Source organism: Onychostoma macrolepis, chromosome 01 (assembly GCF_012432095.1).
Source record: "Onychostoma macrolepis isolate SWU-2019 chromosome 01, ASM1243209v1, whole genome shotgun sequence".
Taxonomy (NCBI): Eukaryota; Metazoa; Chordata; class Actinopteri; order Cypriniformes; family Cyprinidae; genus Onychostoma; species Onychostoma macrolepis.
This window is the reverse complement of record NC_081155.1, coordinates 43,493,247-43,512,036: the sequence shown is the minus strand read 5'-3', so window position 1 is coordinate 43,512,036 and position 18,790 is coordinate 43,493,247.

The following is an 18,790-nucleotide window of genomic DNA, read 5'->3' as shown; positions in this document are numbered from 1 at the left end:
AACAAAACACAAGATTATTTGCAGTAATTCCCCAGTTCTGCTGAGGGAGTGTTAGAGCGAACAATTCTCTTATCAGTGTCTGAAGGAGTGTGTGGATCTGCTAACTCACATTCGAATCTCACGGTGTGTGAAGGACTTCATCAGACTATTGTTTCAGGCTGAAATGGAATTGGTCTCCAAATTTCTCTTGCGGTGTCTCTGTCAGAGTTGATCATCCCTACATCGTCATCATCCTGTCTCTTGACATTTCCGGCGGTTTGCTAAGAAGTGGAAGATATCACTGAGAAAACATTAACAAGTATTAAATGTTTACCAAACATCAGAGCCATGTCATACTTATTCACAGGCTCGGACATGTAGATCTGTGGCATACAAGAAGGTGTTACGAGTTTGTTTCTTGATCTCATTCCCCCTAATTTCTTGTCATTTCTCTATCATATGTATAAATAAAAATATACAAAGAATTTTGGTATTAGTTACAGTGCTTACAATTCTTCTTCTTTATGCTTGAGGAGAGGTCTGCTATTACTTTTAGTATAAAACTATACTATAGCATAATAAACTAAATATAATAAACTATAGCTGTCTCGTGATATCACTATGACATGAGTGTGAGGGCGAAATTAGCATAGAACATGCCACCGCTAAATTTACATTTCATTACGTGGTCATTTTGCTTATTTTTAGAAATAAAAAGCAATTAATTCAGTTGGATAATGGTCGCTTCAATTCTAAACTGAAAGCGTCTGCTCTGCTCATTCAACACGCGTGACGCACAGTGCAGCAGAAATCATGTGTGCACACCAAAATCGACTTTAATTATTTGTGCGAGTAGATTACAAACCAGTCAATGCAATGATGCAAATTAACACAATTTCGTGGCCGGCCCCGCAAATTGGGCGAAACGATTGCGAAGTATGTCAACCTCTCAGAAAACCATAGCAACCACCCTGACCAAACTAACAACCTCCTAGCAATGCCTTACTAACCAGACTGCATTAAAATTGCATAGCATTCATTCAGAACATCCTAGCAATTGCCTAATAACTCCCTAGTAACATTCATGACATCCTAACAACTGCCTAATAACACCCTAGCAACCTCTCAGAACTCTTTACCAACCACACTAAACGACAAACAACCTCCCATTAATGCCATACAAACCTCACAGAACTACTATCTGCCTTAAAAATACATAGAAACTATCCAGAGCATCCTAGCAAATGCTTAGTAACTCCTTAGCAACATCAGAACATCTTAACAACTGCCCAGTAAAACACTAGCGACCTCCCAGAAAACCATAGCAACAACCCTGACCAAGCTAGCGACCTCCTAGCACTGCCTGACTAACCACACAATACTACTAACTGCATGAGAACTGCATAGCAACTATCCAAAACATCCTAGAAACTGCCTAGTAACACCCATGCGACCACTCAGAAAACTGTAGCAATTACCATGGACAAACTAACCTCATAGCAATGCCCTACTAACTACACAAAACAAACATCAATTGTCTCAAGATCAGCTAGCAACATCCAGATTACCATAGCAACTGCCTAGCAACACTATAGCAACCACTCAGGGCATCCTATCAACCTCTTTGCAATGCCTTACTTACCACACAGTACTACTAACTGCATGAAAATTACATAGCAACCATTCAGAACATCCTAGCAGAAAATAGAGGAGAGCATGCGCAATGTTTTCATGAGTGATGGGAAAAACATCCCACGAGTAATGTAGAGCGAGTAGCGTGATGCGAATGTTTGCTTTGCTTTTGGTAAGCTCACACTGACATAGTTCTCTGATCATGTGACGATAGTAAAACGAGATGCCTGACAGACCATGGCTGAGGATTCATTGTACAACAGGGCATAAAAGTGTGCGCACACCAAAAGCGAAGCAAATATTTGCATCGTGTTACTCGCGGGATGTTTATGTGTCACTCACGTAAATACAAACACAATAATGCTACCCTGAATTTCCCGCTTCAGTTGAATTTTTTCAATTTGTGCAGAAGACGTGATTGATATGAATATTGCACATTTGTGGCAATTCACGTCTTTGCATTGACTTTGTATGTATCTACTCATGCAAATAGTTAAATTCGCTTTTGGTGAGGACACAACTTAAAAGTCTTATCTTGTAGAATGCGTGCTCAGCACCATGGCTTCCTATACCCAGAGTACGTACAATCACTAATTTGAGAGCGAAAGTAGAAAGCGAACATGCATTCAAAACCAATTTCAATACGCCACATTTTGAAAGCAGCTCCCTGATGCACGCAAATTAGGATATCTTAGGCTGGGCTGTGTAGTTGTAACCATCCCTTAGCTCTATATCATGTTTGTAGAAAAATTTGGTCTCTGTTTGCACTTTGAGAAATTTGGTCTCTGTGTAACAGCATTAAGAGAATACTTTGATTATGGTTGCACTTCTTATTTGCACTTACAAGACTGATAAAAAAAAAAAAAAACACTGTGTGCTATTTATTTTTGTTATTTATATCTGTTTTTTGATTTTTTTTTAAATTGTATTTCTGTGTTCACTTTGTGGAAAGAAGTTCAGGAAGTCACACACGATTCACTCAGAAGTTCTAGAAGCCCATAATTCTAAGATCTGAAGAGACTCATATCAAATCATATAGGAGAGAAGCCAGTCCATTGAATTTGTGGCAAAATCTTTTACAGTGCTTGTGTATTGTTGTCTTTTACTGGCTATGACAATTCACTCAGTAGAACTGAAATTATATTCATAACAGGATAACTTAAAATATTTCAAAATGCACCTGCAGGCTATTTTTGCCGTTATGTATTTTGTCATTTAATGGTTATTCTGGTGGACAATGCGAGCAATCCCACAGATTTACAATGACTACATATTGGGATTCATCAAGTCTCTTTTGACTTAATCCAGCTAATAAGCAAGTAACTCACAACCACTCTAAACAACCCAGCAACGAACTATCAATGCCTTGCTACCACTTATAAGAACCTACTGTATAGTAACAATGTCCTTGTCCTACATACCCCAACAAAACTAGTTAATGCAAAAGCAACCACCCATGTCATTGAAATATTTGCATAACGCATTGTAATGGGTCTTCTTTTGTGCATTTATTTACAAAACCGAACTGTGACCCATTTACAAAATCTGAATTGCAGCATTTAATTTACACAGAATCAAAGCTTAAGATAAACTCCTTCTTCAACACTACGTCTGGGCTGCCTTTTTTTCTGCCTCCTTCAGGAAATGCAAATGTAGTTTAGCATCTGTAAATGAAAATGAAAAGTAATGATAATTTTCCAGAGTGGAGGACAAAGAGACCAAGCACATTTGAGGAAACCTCCACTTGTTTCCTGTGACTTGTTTGCTAACAGCTATTCTCAGTTGAATTCAATTGACTTGATCAGTTCTGCATCACTGAAACATGAGGAAGCTCCATAAGTGTTGCCAGCTGCTGCCGAGCACCAAGACAAAACAAACACGCAGCCAGACACCTATACGAACATTCAAACACACGCAGAATCACACACCCGCAAACACAAAGACATCAATCTCTCAGGTGCGCGTGGCAGCCGGCACCTTAGATTGCATCCTTTGATGCTGCAGCCGTTTCCTGTTTAATATTCCACTCAGTCGCACTCGGAAGACCAAATGCTTGGGGGACATCACAATGCAGGAGTGTGTTAACATTTTAGGGCCGACACGGGAGCGAAGAGAAGGAATATAGAGGAGTGATTGAGTGATAAAAACAGACAGATAAAGATAGAAAATACGGTGAACTCCCTAGATTTTATTCCTAATAAATCTTGCCAATGACACGTGGGATTTCCAAACACAATCATCCCCTTTAAGCAATTGTCATGATTGAAAGTGAGGACATTTCCACAGGAAAATGTTCTCGCTCAGCAGTTGCTCTTTTATAGCTCAGAAGATTATCGGTTTCATGTACAGGCATAAGTCACCAATTTTCTCACCTTCATGTTATTCAGAACCTGAATTATGCTGTTTTTCTTTTTTCTGTGCAAAACATACGTTTGGAAGAATCAGTGTGCAATGACGATGTAATGTCTAAAACAACAACAAATGCTACAAATGCATCATTACAAAAACGTTAGAAATGGTACACAAAGGGAATGACTTAGATTTGGAACATTGTGCACAATTCGTGAATCATGGCTACTTTTGTGAGGCATTTTATAGCCTCTTTTTGTGCTTGACAGCTCCTGGTCACTATGAACTAGGAAAATGGATTGTAATTTCCACAGAAATAACTACAATATATGGGGTTGGAAAAACATGAGGATAATTTTTATTCCTTTGGCGAACTTTTCCATTACCTCTGTCCTAGCTGCATCTCCTAAAATGTCTTAGGATTTAAAGAATATAGAATTATAAAATTAAGGTTAATGTAAAATGAATGTAAATCATTTAAATATTAAATATTTTAATGTAAATTTAATCTAAAATAATGCAAAACTTTAAATATTATACTTTACTGTAAATACTGCTTTTGATATAAAATGTGAAATATTTGAATGTAAAATTAATGTAAATTAAAAATACATTCAAATTAAATTTCAAGCACAGGCCAGATAATTTGGTTTTGGTCAATTATTATTATTTTTTTTAATTTAAGTTCACATTGAGATTGCAGATCATTTCTGGACTGTCTTCACAATTGGTATGATTACATAATCAAAAGTGGGGTGTGATTCAGCCGGTCTCATTTGACATTGTATTATTGTATGCATAATGCAGCTCATGCAAATTATACATAAAAGTGCTTTCTTTCTCACTATGATGACAGATTGCCTGTGAACCAACTGTAAACCATATGAACTCCATGATCAAATAGACTCAGGCCTGCACCAAAAGCTCTAGTGCTTCAGAAACTCTAAAGGAGAAACGAATGAGATTAGTTTTTCTCAGGAGAAAAATCAGAGAATCGGGAGACTCTGAGATGCTGACTAGGACAAACAGACAAGAAGAGTGATTTTTCTTTCCCACAGGCCGGATCCAGCGCTCACCTATGAAATCGAGCTGTAATGGCTCTTTCAGATGTATCACACCTAGCCTCTCTTGATAAACGCATAGATAGAGGAGCGAGCGCGCATGGTCGATAATGCAGTGAGCGCGTGGGCACCGTCCATTAAATAGCAGTTAATTACCCTGCACTGGAGATGAAAGGCTCATTTGTGAAACGGTCTCCTTCTCGCATTGATGAAATAGCTCTTCAAGTTCACACGGTGCGCTCTCTCGCGCAAACACGTTCGACACGTGCGGCATCCTAACGACGCTGCTTCAATCATGGGTAAAATTCTGCACGATTGTGATGCATCCCTAAAGGAGGGAAAACGGTGGTTGTTTATATATAGAATGGTTTCCAGGGGTGAATTTCCAACGTGTGAATTATTCATGAGCCTTCATTACTGTTATCGACCGTTTCCTGTGTCCTCTCGCGCGGCCAAACCTAACAGATAATGTCTTCCTCTGATAGAGGGGTGATTGATATAAGTGCAGGCTTGCTTCCGAAAGGGACAGTTTTCCCCTTCGACAAGGTTTCCTGCTCTTCCCACTTCTTTGTTTTCTCTACACACACGCACGCTCAGATTCACTCTGCTCCATTGCATCCCAAGCAGGCGTATTAGTAATCCATCAATGCTATTTCCAGTCCGTGGTCTCGCTGGCTGGCAGGGAGGAGAAAGGATTGGAGGAGAGACCTTGGATGCAGACAGTCCTTCGGCTTGCCATCGTGGCAAAATAATCACACAAAGGTGTCTGTGTGTCCCTAGCCCAGACTTCTGGAAAAAGGGGGATGTGAGCCGAAGAGATAAAGAAGGTAAACAAAATCGGTGACATACGCACTCGGTCCTGGGAGGCTCTGCCACATAATATAGCCGTGTCACGGGCTAGCGTGTGCCGTGGAAGTCTGGATAGGGGTTGGAGTATGGAGTCTGGTGGGTGGATGATGTTTGTTTGTTTGTTTTTTGGACCGTGGCACAGCGTGTGGGTGCCAAACAGGCAGTGTATTGTAGTTCAACTGGACTTGGAAGTACTGGGACTGAAAGAAAGAGAGAAAGAGAGAGACGGGTTATGTTCAGAATAGCATACTAGCAAACACTATTTCTGGAGAATGCAGTATATATGTTGTGAACAGTGTCCAAATTCCCTGATGACATTCTCTATATAGAATTTGCCAATCATTTCCAATATGATGAATAACCCAGAAATAACATCAGCAGCTATTTTTAAGAAAATTGGATTAATAGGGTTGCAAAGGGAAGGAAAATGTACGGAAACTTTCCAAAAATGTTCTCCCCTTTGCAACACTATATGTAGATGTAGACAGACAGACAGATAGATAGATAGAGATACAGATGGATATATATAGGTTTACAGTAGATAGATAGATAGATGCACTGTTTATATACATGGTTTTATTTCCAAGATAACTTCCAAGATAACCACTTAAACATAATGAGGTCATGGTCACCAGTATTGTTACTGATAACTAGAACTACTAAAAAAAGTTTGTTTCTTTTTGAAAAAAAAACATATATATATATATATATATATAATAATAAAATGTATAAACATATTAACAGAGTATAAATGTTAGATAAAATACCTTAATTTAAGGAATCCTCTGGTGAGGATCCTGTAGGTGGCGGATCATTTATAGCCTTTTCTCACAGCAGCTAGAATAATTAAATGTATCATTTTGATGGTAATCCAGAAAGGATTATGTGTTTATGAAACATATGTGAATGAAATGAAATTATATTCCAGTTTTAAATGTGCTTATGATTACAGATAGCTTGGGATTACACAAGATTTGTATTTTAAAGAAAACCAGTTCGAAGGGAGCATAATTTGCTTTTTGGGTTAAAATAATTTCTTAATATGAAATTCGAATGGCATGACAATTAGATTAGACTGTACAGAAATTGAAATCTACACGCTAATACACACTATACTCATAGTCATGCAATGCTGATGTTGTTAACATTGATAATTTGAGAATAAAGTATAAGTAATAATAATTTGCATGGTTTGATGGGATATGAGTTAACCGATCTTTAGATTAAATCACCATTGGGAGCGCAATTTATGGTAATGCTTTTTTCCTCAGTTGGTCAGAACAAACGTGGCAGACTTGTTACTTACTTGTTCAGATGCCAATATACGGTGACAATTCTTATATGGGTCATATATTGCAAGACATAGGCTAGAATCTGTGATTTCGAAGTACAGTAAACATCCACACCGGTGAGTGACTGATTGCCACACATTCACCTCAAAACATTAGATTCATCCACGCTGGAGCCGTGCCGGAGCACAACCCACGCAAGGAAGATAATTCTGCAAGCAGCTGCAATTCCAGTTTTTCAAACAGAGATGGCGACAAAGAGGCAAAACCTACGGACTGCAGCTTTAAAGTACTAAAATTACTAAAGGTAAACTGAACTAAATGTAAATGAAAGCTAAAATAAATATTTAAGAAATAATTTTTAATATTTATAGAAAAAAAATAATACAAATACACAAAAGCACAATGAATAGAAAATATAAAAAACAAAATCTTATTCCAAATATTAATATATATATACTGTGTATATATATATATATATATATATATATATATATATATTGTATTAATATTTGAATAATACTAAACACTGAATGTAACAACAATGACTGTTTAAAAACTTGTGCAATGTTCAGAATGGAATACTATAATGTAGTGTACCGTATAATACAAATCATACTGTTACATAGTGAACATCACAACAATAAACGTTTCAAATATTGTTCAAACACAGTATGTTAGCATGCGATTCCAAACACTGCTGTTTATCATTTATACAGTTTCACATTTATTAAACAATTCAACTGAAAACATACTACATAAAAATAGGTAGAACTCCATTCCAGACATAGGCATAGTGCATATGTGTGTGTGCAATAAAGAGAAAGAGAGAAAGCCAGCAGGGGATGCAAGCACGTGTCCCAGAATTCTGTGCTCTGAGAACATGCCACCACTAGATGGCAGGCTTGTGCGCTGAATCCTATGTCACTGTCCCCTCAACAGAACATCCCTCTCTTGCTCTCTCTTTAACACAGACACATCCTGAGAAATCGTGTGAGCACCGGTGCCTTTTTTCTTACAGCAGGGTATCGAACATTGTGTTTCCAGAATCGATGTGATGTGCTTGAAAAATGTGATGTTTTTCAGAGCACACGGTGACTGTTTGTTTTAATGCAGTCTCCTGCTTTCTCATCGCCTGCTTTTGTGTCCCTTCCCGTCTGTGCTATCAGCCTCAAACAAACTACAAAGAGTTTGTGTGTAGCTCAAAAAGAACTGAGGCTTAAAATCAAGAGGGGAGGATAGATGGGGGCCAGAGCTAGATGAAAATGATATACCCTTTATGTTAGCCATAACATAACCTCAAAAAATGTATGCAAGCTGTGAGATACTAACGCTCAACCCTAAAGCAGCGTCCCAATTCAGAGGCTGCATTCTTAGAAGGACGCAGACTTCAAAGGGAACGCCTTCGAAGGTCAGACTGAGTGTTGTTAAATGGGACGGTCTAGCCTATGGAGGCTTGCTCTTGTTGCCTAGCAACTGTGACAGCTGCTGTTGATGAGCAGAAGTATAGTTTTTAAAAGTTGCATTCAAATGTTTGAAAACAAAACACGGTTCAGAACCTGCCTGAACATGTTCACCTTGGTCCATTTTTGTCCATAAAACGAATAACTATCTATAAAATTGTCAACATGAGTCAACATTTAAACCATTTTAAAGTGTTTTTCTTCACTGTAAACTGGGACACAGCTTGTGAACCCCAACAACAAACTCTTTATGCTAGCAAGTTACTAATCTTATCAAAAATGCTTTATGCTAGCTAAGAAATACTAGCCATAACAACAAACTCTTTGTACTAGTGGCATGCTAGCTTAGAAATGCTAGTCTCTATGCAAGCTGACTATACACTTATGCTACTTGAGAGATACGTATGCTAAATCAACCCTCTTTACCTCTTCAACCCTCAACAAACTCTTTATGCTATAGTGATAGTTAGGATACTAATCTTAGCAAGTTTAGTTAAGAAATACTAGCCACACACCAAAACACTTTATGCTAGCTGATAGATATTAATTTAAAAAAATAAATAAATAAAATAAATAAATATTAATAATAATAACCTCTAAAAGCAAAATATATGATAGCGGAGAGATACAAACAACCCTGCAAAAAACAATAGACACTATCACAAAATTTGTAATGGTTTTACTGGTTATAATGGGAATTGTATTGGTTTTAATGGAAACTGTAATGGACCCTGTGGGTCTCTACTGGTAATTGGTCACCTACTATTGGCTTCTATAGTGGCTTGTTAAAACCAATAAATCCTAATGGAATATGTCCCAAAACTCTTTTTTTCAGCAGGGACTAACCCTAACAACAAACTCTTTATGTTAGTGACCCTTACTAACCCCAACAAACCACTTTATGCTAGCTTAGAAATACTAGCCCTAACAACAAACTCTTTATGGTAGTGAAAATTACTAACCCTAGCAAAAACACTTTGTTAGCTTAGAAATACTTGCCATAACAATAAACTCTTTATGCTAGCTGACAATAAAACTTATCATGCTAGTTCTGAGATAGGTTGTTTCCCTAACACTTTTTGACTTTCTCAATTTGTGTAAACCCACAAGGGGTTCAGAATATATATATATATATATATATATATATATATATATTTTTTTTTTTTTTTTTTTTATTAATTTTTTTTCCACAGTAATTTCACACTTGTTTAGTACAAATTTAGTAACTTTTTCAAATACAATAAGGCCTTTTTTCAATAATGAAAAATAATCTGATTTTGGAGTTTGACAACGAACACATTGCAACCATGCTTGGGACGGCCCACATAAAGGAGCTAAAATGCTTTATATTTCTTGAAATAATACATTCTGAACATTAAACATTGACTGTCAATCTTAATTTACCTATTTCTCGTGGTTTCTCATTAAGATTCATAAAAAGTAAATAGTGCAAATTACATCGCTAATGTCATAGAATAGCACGGTTTAATAATAGTGTGGCACAATGTAACACAGTGTTACGACGTTCCCCATCCGTGCAACTGGAATTTAAAACCCATTAGTGTCTTCTACTAGTTAGTAAAGAATTTAAGAACTAACTAAACTGATAAATAACAGATTGGATATTAAAATAACAGCAGATTTGTCTCATTTTAAATTAACACTAAAAATAGATGCCAGAAATGTACTTTTACTATGGTAAAATAAATGTTCGGTGATATCTTCAATTTAAAAAAAAAATAAAATTGGCACACTTTTTTTCTCTATATAGTTATGATATGACAATCAATAAATACCGTAAATTTGGTTATGCTAGCATGTTTGGAAATATTTAAACCACGTGTGTTACTTACAACTAACCCTGCGCTAGTTTGTGCTCCACGCTCACCTACATCTTGTCAACTCTAACAACAAACTCTTTATCCTATAGTGATAGTTAATATTCCCACAAAAACACGTTAGCTTAGAAATACTAGCCATAACTCTTTATGCTAGCTGACATACTAATTCTGACAATAAACTCTTTATGCTAGAGGAGATACTAGCAATAACTCGACCAACAACAAAGTATTTATGCTTGCCATAACAATAAACTCTTTATGAGACAATTACTAACCCTAGCAACAAAAACGTTATGCTTAGAAATGCTAACACTCCCTTACTATGGTGCCACCACAGTACGTTTTGGAAGGGAGTGCTTTTTAAACATGTACCATGGTATTTTTCACAGATACCATGATATCTACTACAGTACTACAGTATATCTCAAAGTATATGGCGCACACTGTCATGCATATTAATAACACAATCATACAGTAGCATGATAAATCATTTAATGTCATCACTGTACCGCCATTTTTGTAAAGGGAGTTAATTTAATATGCCTTATAGCGTGTGAGCAATCTTTAGCATGTGCTATGGACGTCATTAATCTGTGCGCTGCTATATTTAGGCAAAAATCTGCCTGACATTCATTCAGAAAAATTGGTTGTGACATCATATTAGAGATATGAGACACAGACAAGGCAGCATTCCGCCTGGTGCCAGCTCTGCGTGGGAGCGCACGTGTCCTATGCCAAGTTAGCAGACGTGCACTTGAATACAGCAGTAGTTTTTTCCCTGTCAGGCTTTTTAGCTTCGAGGCCATGCTACGCTCAAAACCCACCCCTCACCGCTCTTCTCTCACACATATATACAATGTTTGGCTTGCAGGTTGTTGTTCCTGCTACCGTAGTGCTCTCTAAACCTCTCTTTACTTCTGTGGGCAATCATCAAACGGCAGAGAGGGAAAATATGTCTGACGCCGTTTGTTATTTATTTTCTAAGCGTGCAGCAACACGGCCAAGTCATAATCACGCAGGGCTCAGAAGCTAATTAAAGAATGCAAATTGTACTTGATTCGGTGTGTGACCAATGCGAACATCAAGACAGACAGTTTCATGTTTTTCATTGCTCTGTGCTCATCTCCAAAGAGAAACATCGCAGAAATGCCAAAGACGGATTGATTAAAAAAAGGCTGGAAATGACTGAGCAAACAGAGTGTCTTAGCAAACTGTCTTGCAATGTCCTCAAGCATCTAATTTAATGACTTGCTCTTTGAACATGACCAAATTTGTCTTTCAAACATCAATATGGACAAGCAAGTTTGTGTTTTAAGATACAAAATGCAATTCAAGACTATTATGTCCAATTGCAGAACAGACGTTTATATTTAGCTTAAATAGCACAAACAGAATTATGTCTAATGCAGTTTATTTATATTTAACTATGTCTACAATAATATAAACTGTCTCAAAATAATCACTATAACTGCATTTCTGTTACACATTTGTGTTTAAACATGGTCCAAAACACTGATCTGATCACTCAAATCAGGATGTCCATCATTCAGAACTGAATTAGATAGATAGATAGATACATTCACAAAATATGATATTTATTAAGAATGTGGGTAACCAAAATGTTGATGGTAGCTGTTGACTTCAGTTTTCCATATGCTAGAAAAAAAAAGGCTAAAATAATACAGGCTAATAGCTTCAACAGAAGCATATACCATCAATTAACAACCTCAGAGCTCACAGTAGATTTGTAAATTATCATTCAATAAGTAATTGGGGAACTGGTATAAGTTACCATTTCCCCTATGGAGAAAATGATTCTGGAACACGACTGATGCACTTTATTCCAATTCAGTAAATTCCTTTTCCTGTCATTCAAATTCAGCTTCAATTCAAATTCACACTCATGAAACGTCTTGAAAGTGACAGTGAACAGTTCCGAGTGACAGAACTTTACTGCGGACTGAACTATTCCTCTACTACAAAAGTCCCAGAAACTTTTGCAGGATCAACAAATCCCAAATCCACCAGGTCCTTCCGAAATACCTGACAGATACAAACAGACCACACAAAAACTCTGGCTTTCCTGACTCGCCGAGTTACACAGCGTGTCAGCGGGGAAGAAGGAAAGCTACCAGTCTGAGCCCATTACTGCTGCAGCACATCCCGGATAGCTGCAATAGCGAGTGTCCTAGAACATTTCCAGTCGGAAGTCAGCATGCAGGACATTTTCAGATTCGTATGAGAGGCCTGTCACCTTTGCAACAACTGCCACCCTGACACTGACACAGTGGCACTTTGAGATCACAGGAGCGCCGCTTCCTTGGAAAGCCTTACTGTCATTTCTGTAATCTCTTGCAGCAGACGTGCTAGTCTTTATCTAGCGCAACTCTCTACTTTCTGAGTCAACACGTGACACCAACTCGCTTGCGCTACAGATGGGGGCTTGGGAAAGACAAATGCCACATGCATTGTAGTGCTGCAAATTGTTAATTAAGTTTTTTTTCTTTTTTTTTTTTTTTACAGTACATGCTTTCAATCCCTCCACAATGAAATTTACTTTGAGCTCAAGGCTTTGGGTTTGATTTGAACAACTGTGTGAAACTGTCGAAAGTTCATTGTGCATATATTCAGTCTCGTAGAAAAGCGATGAGAACAAATGGAGAGTCTCCTGCTTCTCAGATTTCTCAGTTGCAAAACAGATCTCAATAATGTATTAAACTGTGCGCAGATTTGCCTGCCTATGAACTCAGATTATTCCTACCAAATTATGTGAACTATACACATTTTCCAGTGATTGTTTTTTATTTATTTATTATTATTATTATTTTATTTTATTTTTTTTTTTTTTCAGGTTTTGAAAGGGGCAACATTAATAAAAAAATACTTCTTTTAATAATAAATTTATTTTATTATTTTTATTTCTCATTAATATTTCTTACATTTTGTGATTATTTTATGATTATTTTAACTTGTTTTGTAATGCACTTAGAATTACATTTGTGAATGAAATGTGTAAATAAACTTTTTTAACTGAACATTTTTTAAACATAAATTTAAGTTGATTAAACGTGTTTTAAATGTATTTTTCCAGTAAAAATATCAAAATTTCTCATTTAAGATATCGTTCCATTAAAAAAAACTTAATTCCATAATATCTTCCAGGGTTGCTTCTCATCCTGTTTAAAAGCTATTTCGATATTTTTACCGGAAAGCAAGTAACAAAACAGACTCAAACTGAAATTAAAAACTTTTATAAAATTTTATAATGCAAAATGTTAAATAAATTGAATTTTTATTTATTATTTTTTGTTACCTCTTGCACTCACATTATTTGATTGATTGATTGATTGATTGAGATTGAGTTATCATTTTACATCACATCAGCATCAAAGCCTATATTTAGAGCAACCTCAAGAATAATTGAATGTAGTAAACAACAAAACATGTTTTATATATATATATATATATATATAATATAATATAATATAATATAGTAGTCAACATTTGAAGTGGATCAAAAAAGTTAATCAAAGTTGTCCTAAGACAAGAATGCATTTTTGTTTTAGGTTTTAGGACAACTTTGATGAAAGGTTTTGATCCACTTATCATAATACCACAATATCATAAAAAGCATAAGGAATGTAATATTTTTCCATTAATGTACATTGAGTAAAAATGTTTCCAAGTATCATGGACTCTGTACTCTGCTACAGTCTATTCATTTTCATAATAAGACCAATAATTAGATCTTTCCTTTATAACTGTATTCACTTTGTATAATTTGCTATGGATGCATTCCAGACTATTACTTCACATAATTAAGAAACTGCCACTATCATTAAGGGCTGCAACCTGGTGTACACTTTCCCTTAAAATTCAACATGAAAACTCCAATGAAGTTGATCATTAAAACTACATAATTAAAAAAACATGCACTCTTACCGTGACGTGACACAACTGAAAGGGAACAGCAAATATGGCGACACCTGAAAAAAGAAACATTAAAATGTCAAAAGGGTTGCTTTATACTCTTACTGTACATCAATAATTGTCTCATTTGTTTCTATTTCTAAAGCAATATAATTTTCCTCCGGGGTAGTTAGCGTCGTTGTCGGAGGAGAATGTGGGTGTGCAAGGCGCATTCATTGCGTTAGCGTGTTAGCTTAATGATTTCCGAGTACATTCCCCTACGCAGTTGCCCCGTTCAAGGCGTGACATTAATCACTGGGGTGCACTCCATTGTGTAATGAATGGAAACAAATTACCTCATCCACTTTGACAGGTTAATGTTCTTAGACTTCTAATACTCCCTGCCTTCAAGACACGAGGCCCTAAGTGCTTTTTGTCTTTTTTGTTTCAACTTGGAAAGTGTTTCGGGTCTTGAGTGCTCATAAACCAAACTGAAGGCCAACTCCTATTGTTCTGCTCAGTGAAACGCTCGTATGGCGAGGTGACACGAGTTTGCAGAAATGTAAGTGAACCTTGGCCGCACTATCGCTGTCGTTGGATTGCAGAGGTCCCTTAGGCTGCTAAAGGGTTAATGATACTTGTCTCTCTAGTTTGGCTCATCAACTTCAGCTCGCAGCTCGTTAATCTTCATTCACGGTGTGCTGTAACGTCGACCGCTTAATTACAAATCTGGTCAACTGTCATGGGGTATATGCACGTCCCGTGGGCTGCGAGTAATATTTCTTGAGTCCCTAGGCAACTCACGGAAACTACATTTGCAATTCCATTTACGGTAGCTGGTCCTAGACCAGCTCTCTGGTTATTTTACCCAGCAAGCGGTTTGGTTTGCTGCAGAAAAGCAACTAAACATGTCACGGACACCGCAGGTCCGCGCTGCTGGTTGATGTTGTGCTCGTACCAAAAATTCACTGAGGAAAGCGTTCTGATCTGTGGCTGCTCTGGTGTTCAGATGCAGTTCACTCTGAACAGTTCAGAGATGCTACGCACGGGTTCACAGGCCCAGTTTTTCACTGATTGAATGGATTAGTTCGTCAAGTTGGCATGAAGTTGCTCCCTGAATCAATAAATAGGTGAAGAGGTAATTTATTCAGCTCCATCTGCAAAAATATATCTGATGGTGGACACAAACTATAAATTTGACAAGGGAAGGTCTGGATCTTAGTGCTGTCTTGAAGTGTCAGTCAAATAGAGAAGAAGTGCACAGCATATCTCAGGAATAATTTGTGTAAAAAAAATAATAAAATAAAGACTAACAATAAAATACACTAAATTACATATCTAGAGGCAAAGTTCATCTATATCATCTTAATATATATATATATTATGATAAATAAGTTAAAATAAGTTTTATGAACTTGTAAACTGTAAAATGGGTGAATACACTAAATTACATATCTAGAGGCAAAGTTCATCTATATCATCTTTAAAAAAAAGAAAGAAAAAAATATGATAAGTTTTATGAACTTATGAACGTAAATGGGTAAAAAAGTCTCATATATCTATATCGATGGTAATTAAAATATAAATAAAAATAATTTTATAAATAAGAAAAATAAATATAAATGAACATTTTTTTCAAAGAAACAAATATTTTATTATATATAAAAATGTGGATATGGTATACTGTTTGGTTTCAGTTTTTGTGAACTTATAATATATTAAAATGCATATCCAGTGGCAAATTTCCTAAAATAAAATGTGTTTAAAAAAGTATTTTATAATGAACTAAACCTAAACCATTAAAATATAATTAAATTACATATCTACACACTATTTATATTTTCTTGCCAAACAATGCATAATATGAATAAAAATTATACATCATTACAATATATATGTATATATATATATTTATATATTGTATTGGGTTTTTGTAAACTTAACCGAAATTTAAAATATACAATTCACTACAATTTAAGATAAGATGTTAAATAAAATAATATAAATTAAAATAAAGTGATAAGATAATTATAAAATACGTAAATATAAAAATATCTAAAATTTGCATTGAGTATAATATCATAGAAACTTTAGGGAACTACTCACATTTGAACAGAAAATATAAAAAGCTAGTTTGATGTCTGCGCAACGCACATACACCTGGGTTCTCTATAAGTTCCTTCCTCTTGTTCAGACAGACAGCCACATTTAGCTCAGACGATGAACTGAGAGTAACAGGCACAGCAAATTCCAGTTCTAATTGAACATCACGCTGCATTCCCTTCAGGAGAAATCTCCATCCCCGCCTCAGTCTGCTGGTGACATCAAAGCTGGGCTCCAGCACTCTTCCAGTGCTGTGATGCGATTTGTGGTGTCCCCAGTGGAGGTCACGGAGTAGATCCAGACCTGAACTGCACTCCTGCAAACTCCAGATCCCCCGTCAGACTCGGCTGGAGAATGACCTTTCCCCTGTCTTGGAGGAGGTCCACCTCTCTGTTCCCACGAGACACCGGGGCAGCGCACAGATAGCTGATTACACTTCAAAGCCCGGCCGCTCTGCCCGGGGCCGACCTCATCGCTGGGCCCGTGTGCTCTGGGTGGCCTCATTGCTGTTCGAGCAATTTCTAGTTGGGTCAGAGTAAATCTAGGGGCAAGAGCCTTGGACCTCACTCTGCTTGTTTCTGCTCCTTCGTTCTGGACAAGAAGAAATGATCAGAACAATCTGAGATCTGTGTTCGAAAATGAGACATTCCACACTGAACAAGCTAAATAAGCACATCTTAATGTCTTCATGAAGGTTTTGCATTTGCATAATTTTTGGCTGATAACATGAAATTGGTCATTTTACAAAATATCAGACGAACCAAAATATTGCAATATTATGTTTTTAGCCTAACCCCAATCCTTACTAATAGCAAATACACACTTTTTGATCAAAAGTAAAAAATTAATAATAAAAAAAAAATATATATATATAAAGTTTATTTGTTAACAGTAAAATAGTTAAGGACAAGCTAAAGAGGACTCGTCAAGGAGCATGTATTTTCTTTTTAAAAATCACTACTTAATAGGAAAACTACAGTTATTAATAATAAAACAAAATATGGATCATAATGAATCATATTCATTGGGGACAAGCAAAAATCACTCCTCAAGGAGTTTATTTTACTTTTTTTTTTTTTTAAGAATTACAATTTATGGAACTACATTTATGGCTAATTATTTATTACTAAGTACTAATTAATATTATATTTATTGCAAACAATACGAAATATGATTTTGAATAACAGCAACAACAAAGTATTAATATGATTATTAATACAATTTGATATATTTATGTTGTCATTATTTCTGTCATTATTTTTTAAAATTATTTTAATTTAATTTTCCCCCAATTATATTTCTGTTGTTCTTTTGTTTGCTAAATAATATTGCTTGGATTTTTGGTAATGTCTGCTTAGCATAAGAATAAATAAATATGATGTACTGTATGTTTAAGTTTGTTTCTAAAAGGTAAGAAGTTGTAAAAAAATAATAATAATAATTCATATTATTTGTTTATTATTATTATTATTTTTAAGTGTACATTTGCTCATAATAAGAAGACAAGGCTGGGAAAAAGGCAAACATGAATCCTCAAAGAGATTTTTAATCTAATGGAAAGCTATATTTATTATTAAATGTATTATTATGAACCAATATTAATTATTAATCAAATATAACAAAAATAACACCAAAAACAATTATATTAATTATAAACTATTAATATTGCAATTTAGTAAACTGCACTTTAGTTTAAAAGTTTGAAAGTAACCACCAAAAGTCGATGCCCGTCCAACATCTAACCATCTCTCCGATCAAACTGTACTCACAGGTTTAGCGCTTCCTGTGCATCATGCAAATAGGATTGTCTTCCGATGAGAAAACCTCGGCATAAGATGGGTCACCACAGTCTCTCACACTCATCATCAACATGTTCCTCTGGTTACTACGGCTCACGCTGCGTTCCATTTCCTGTCATTGAGGAAGCAAATAATTGCAGAGTGTTCTGCGCCACACACAGGGCTTGATTCTCAGCACACATATTTGCATGGGCCTCCTCGAGAGGCGTTTAACCGCCTAATGCGTTAAACGGCTGGTCATGACTGATTCGTGCAACACCACAGCGAGGTGTGAAGTGATATGGGTGAGCTGAGACAACACTTCACCTTCCAGTTTTTACCTGAACAGCAGGAATTTCACACAGGGGGTATTTCTGTGACGCTATCACATGCACGCATGCTTTTATGCTCGGGTAATTCTTTGGACACAGTGCTGGGTTAGTAGGTGGACTGACTGGGACCACAAGTGTTTTGAGGAAGTTTAGAAGCAGGTTGTTACAGTGAAATCTGATTTGTGGCACATAAAGTGACGCATTA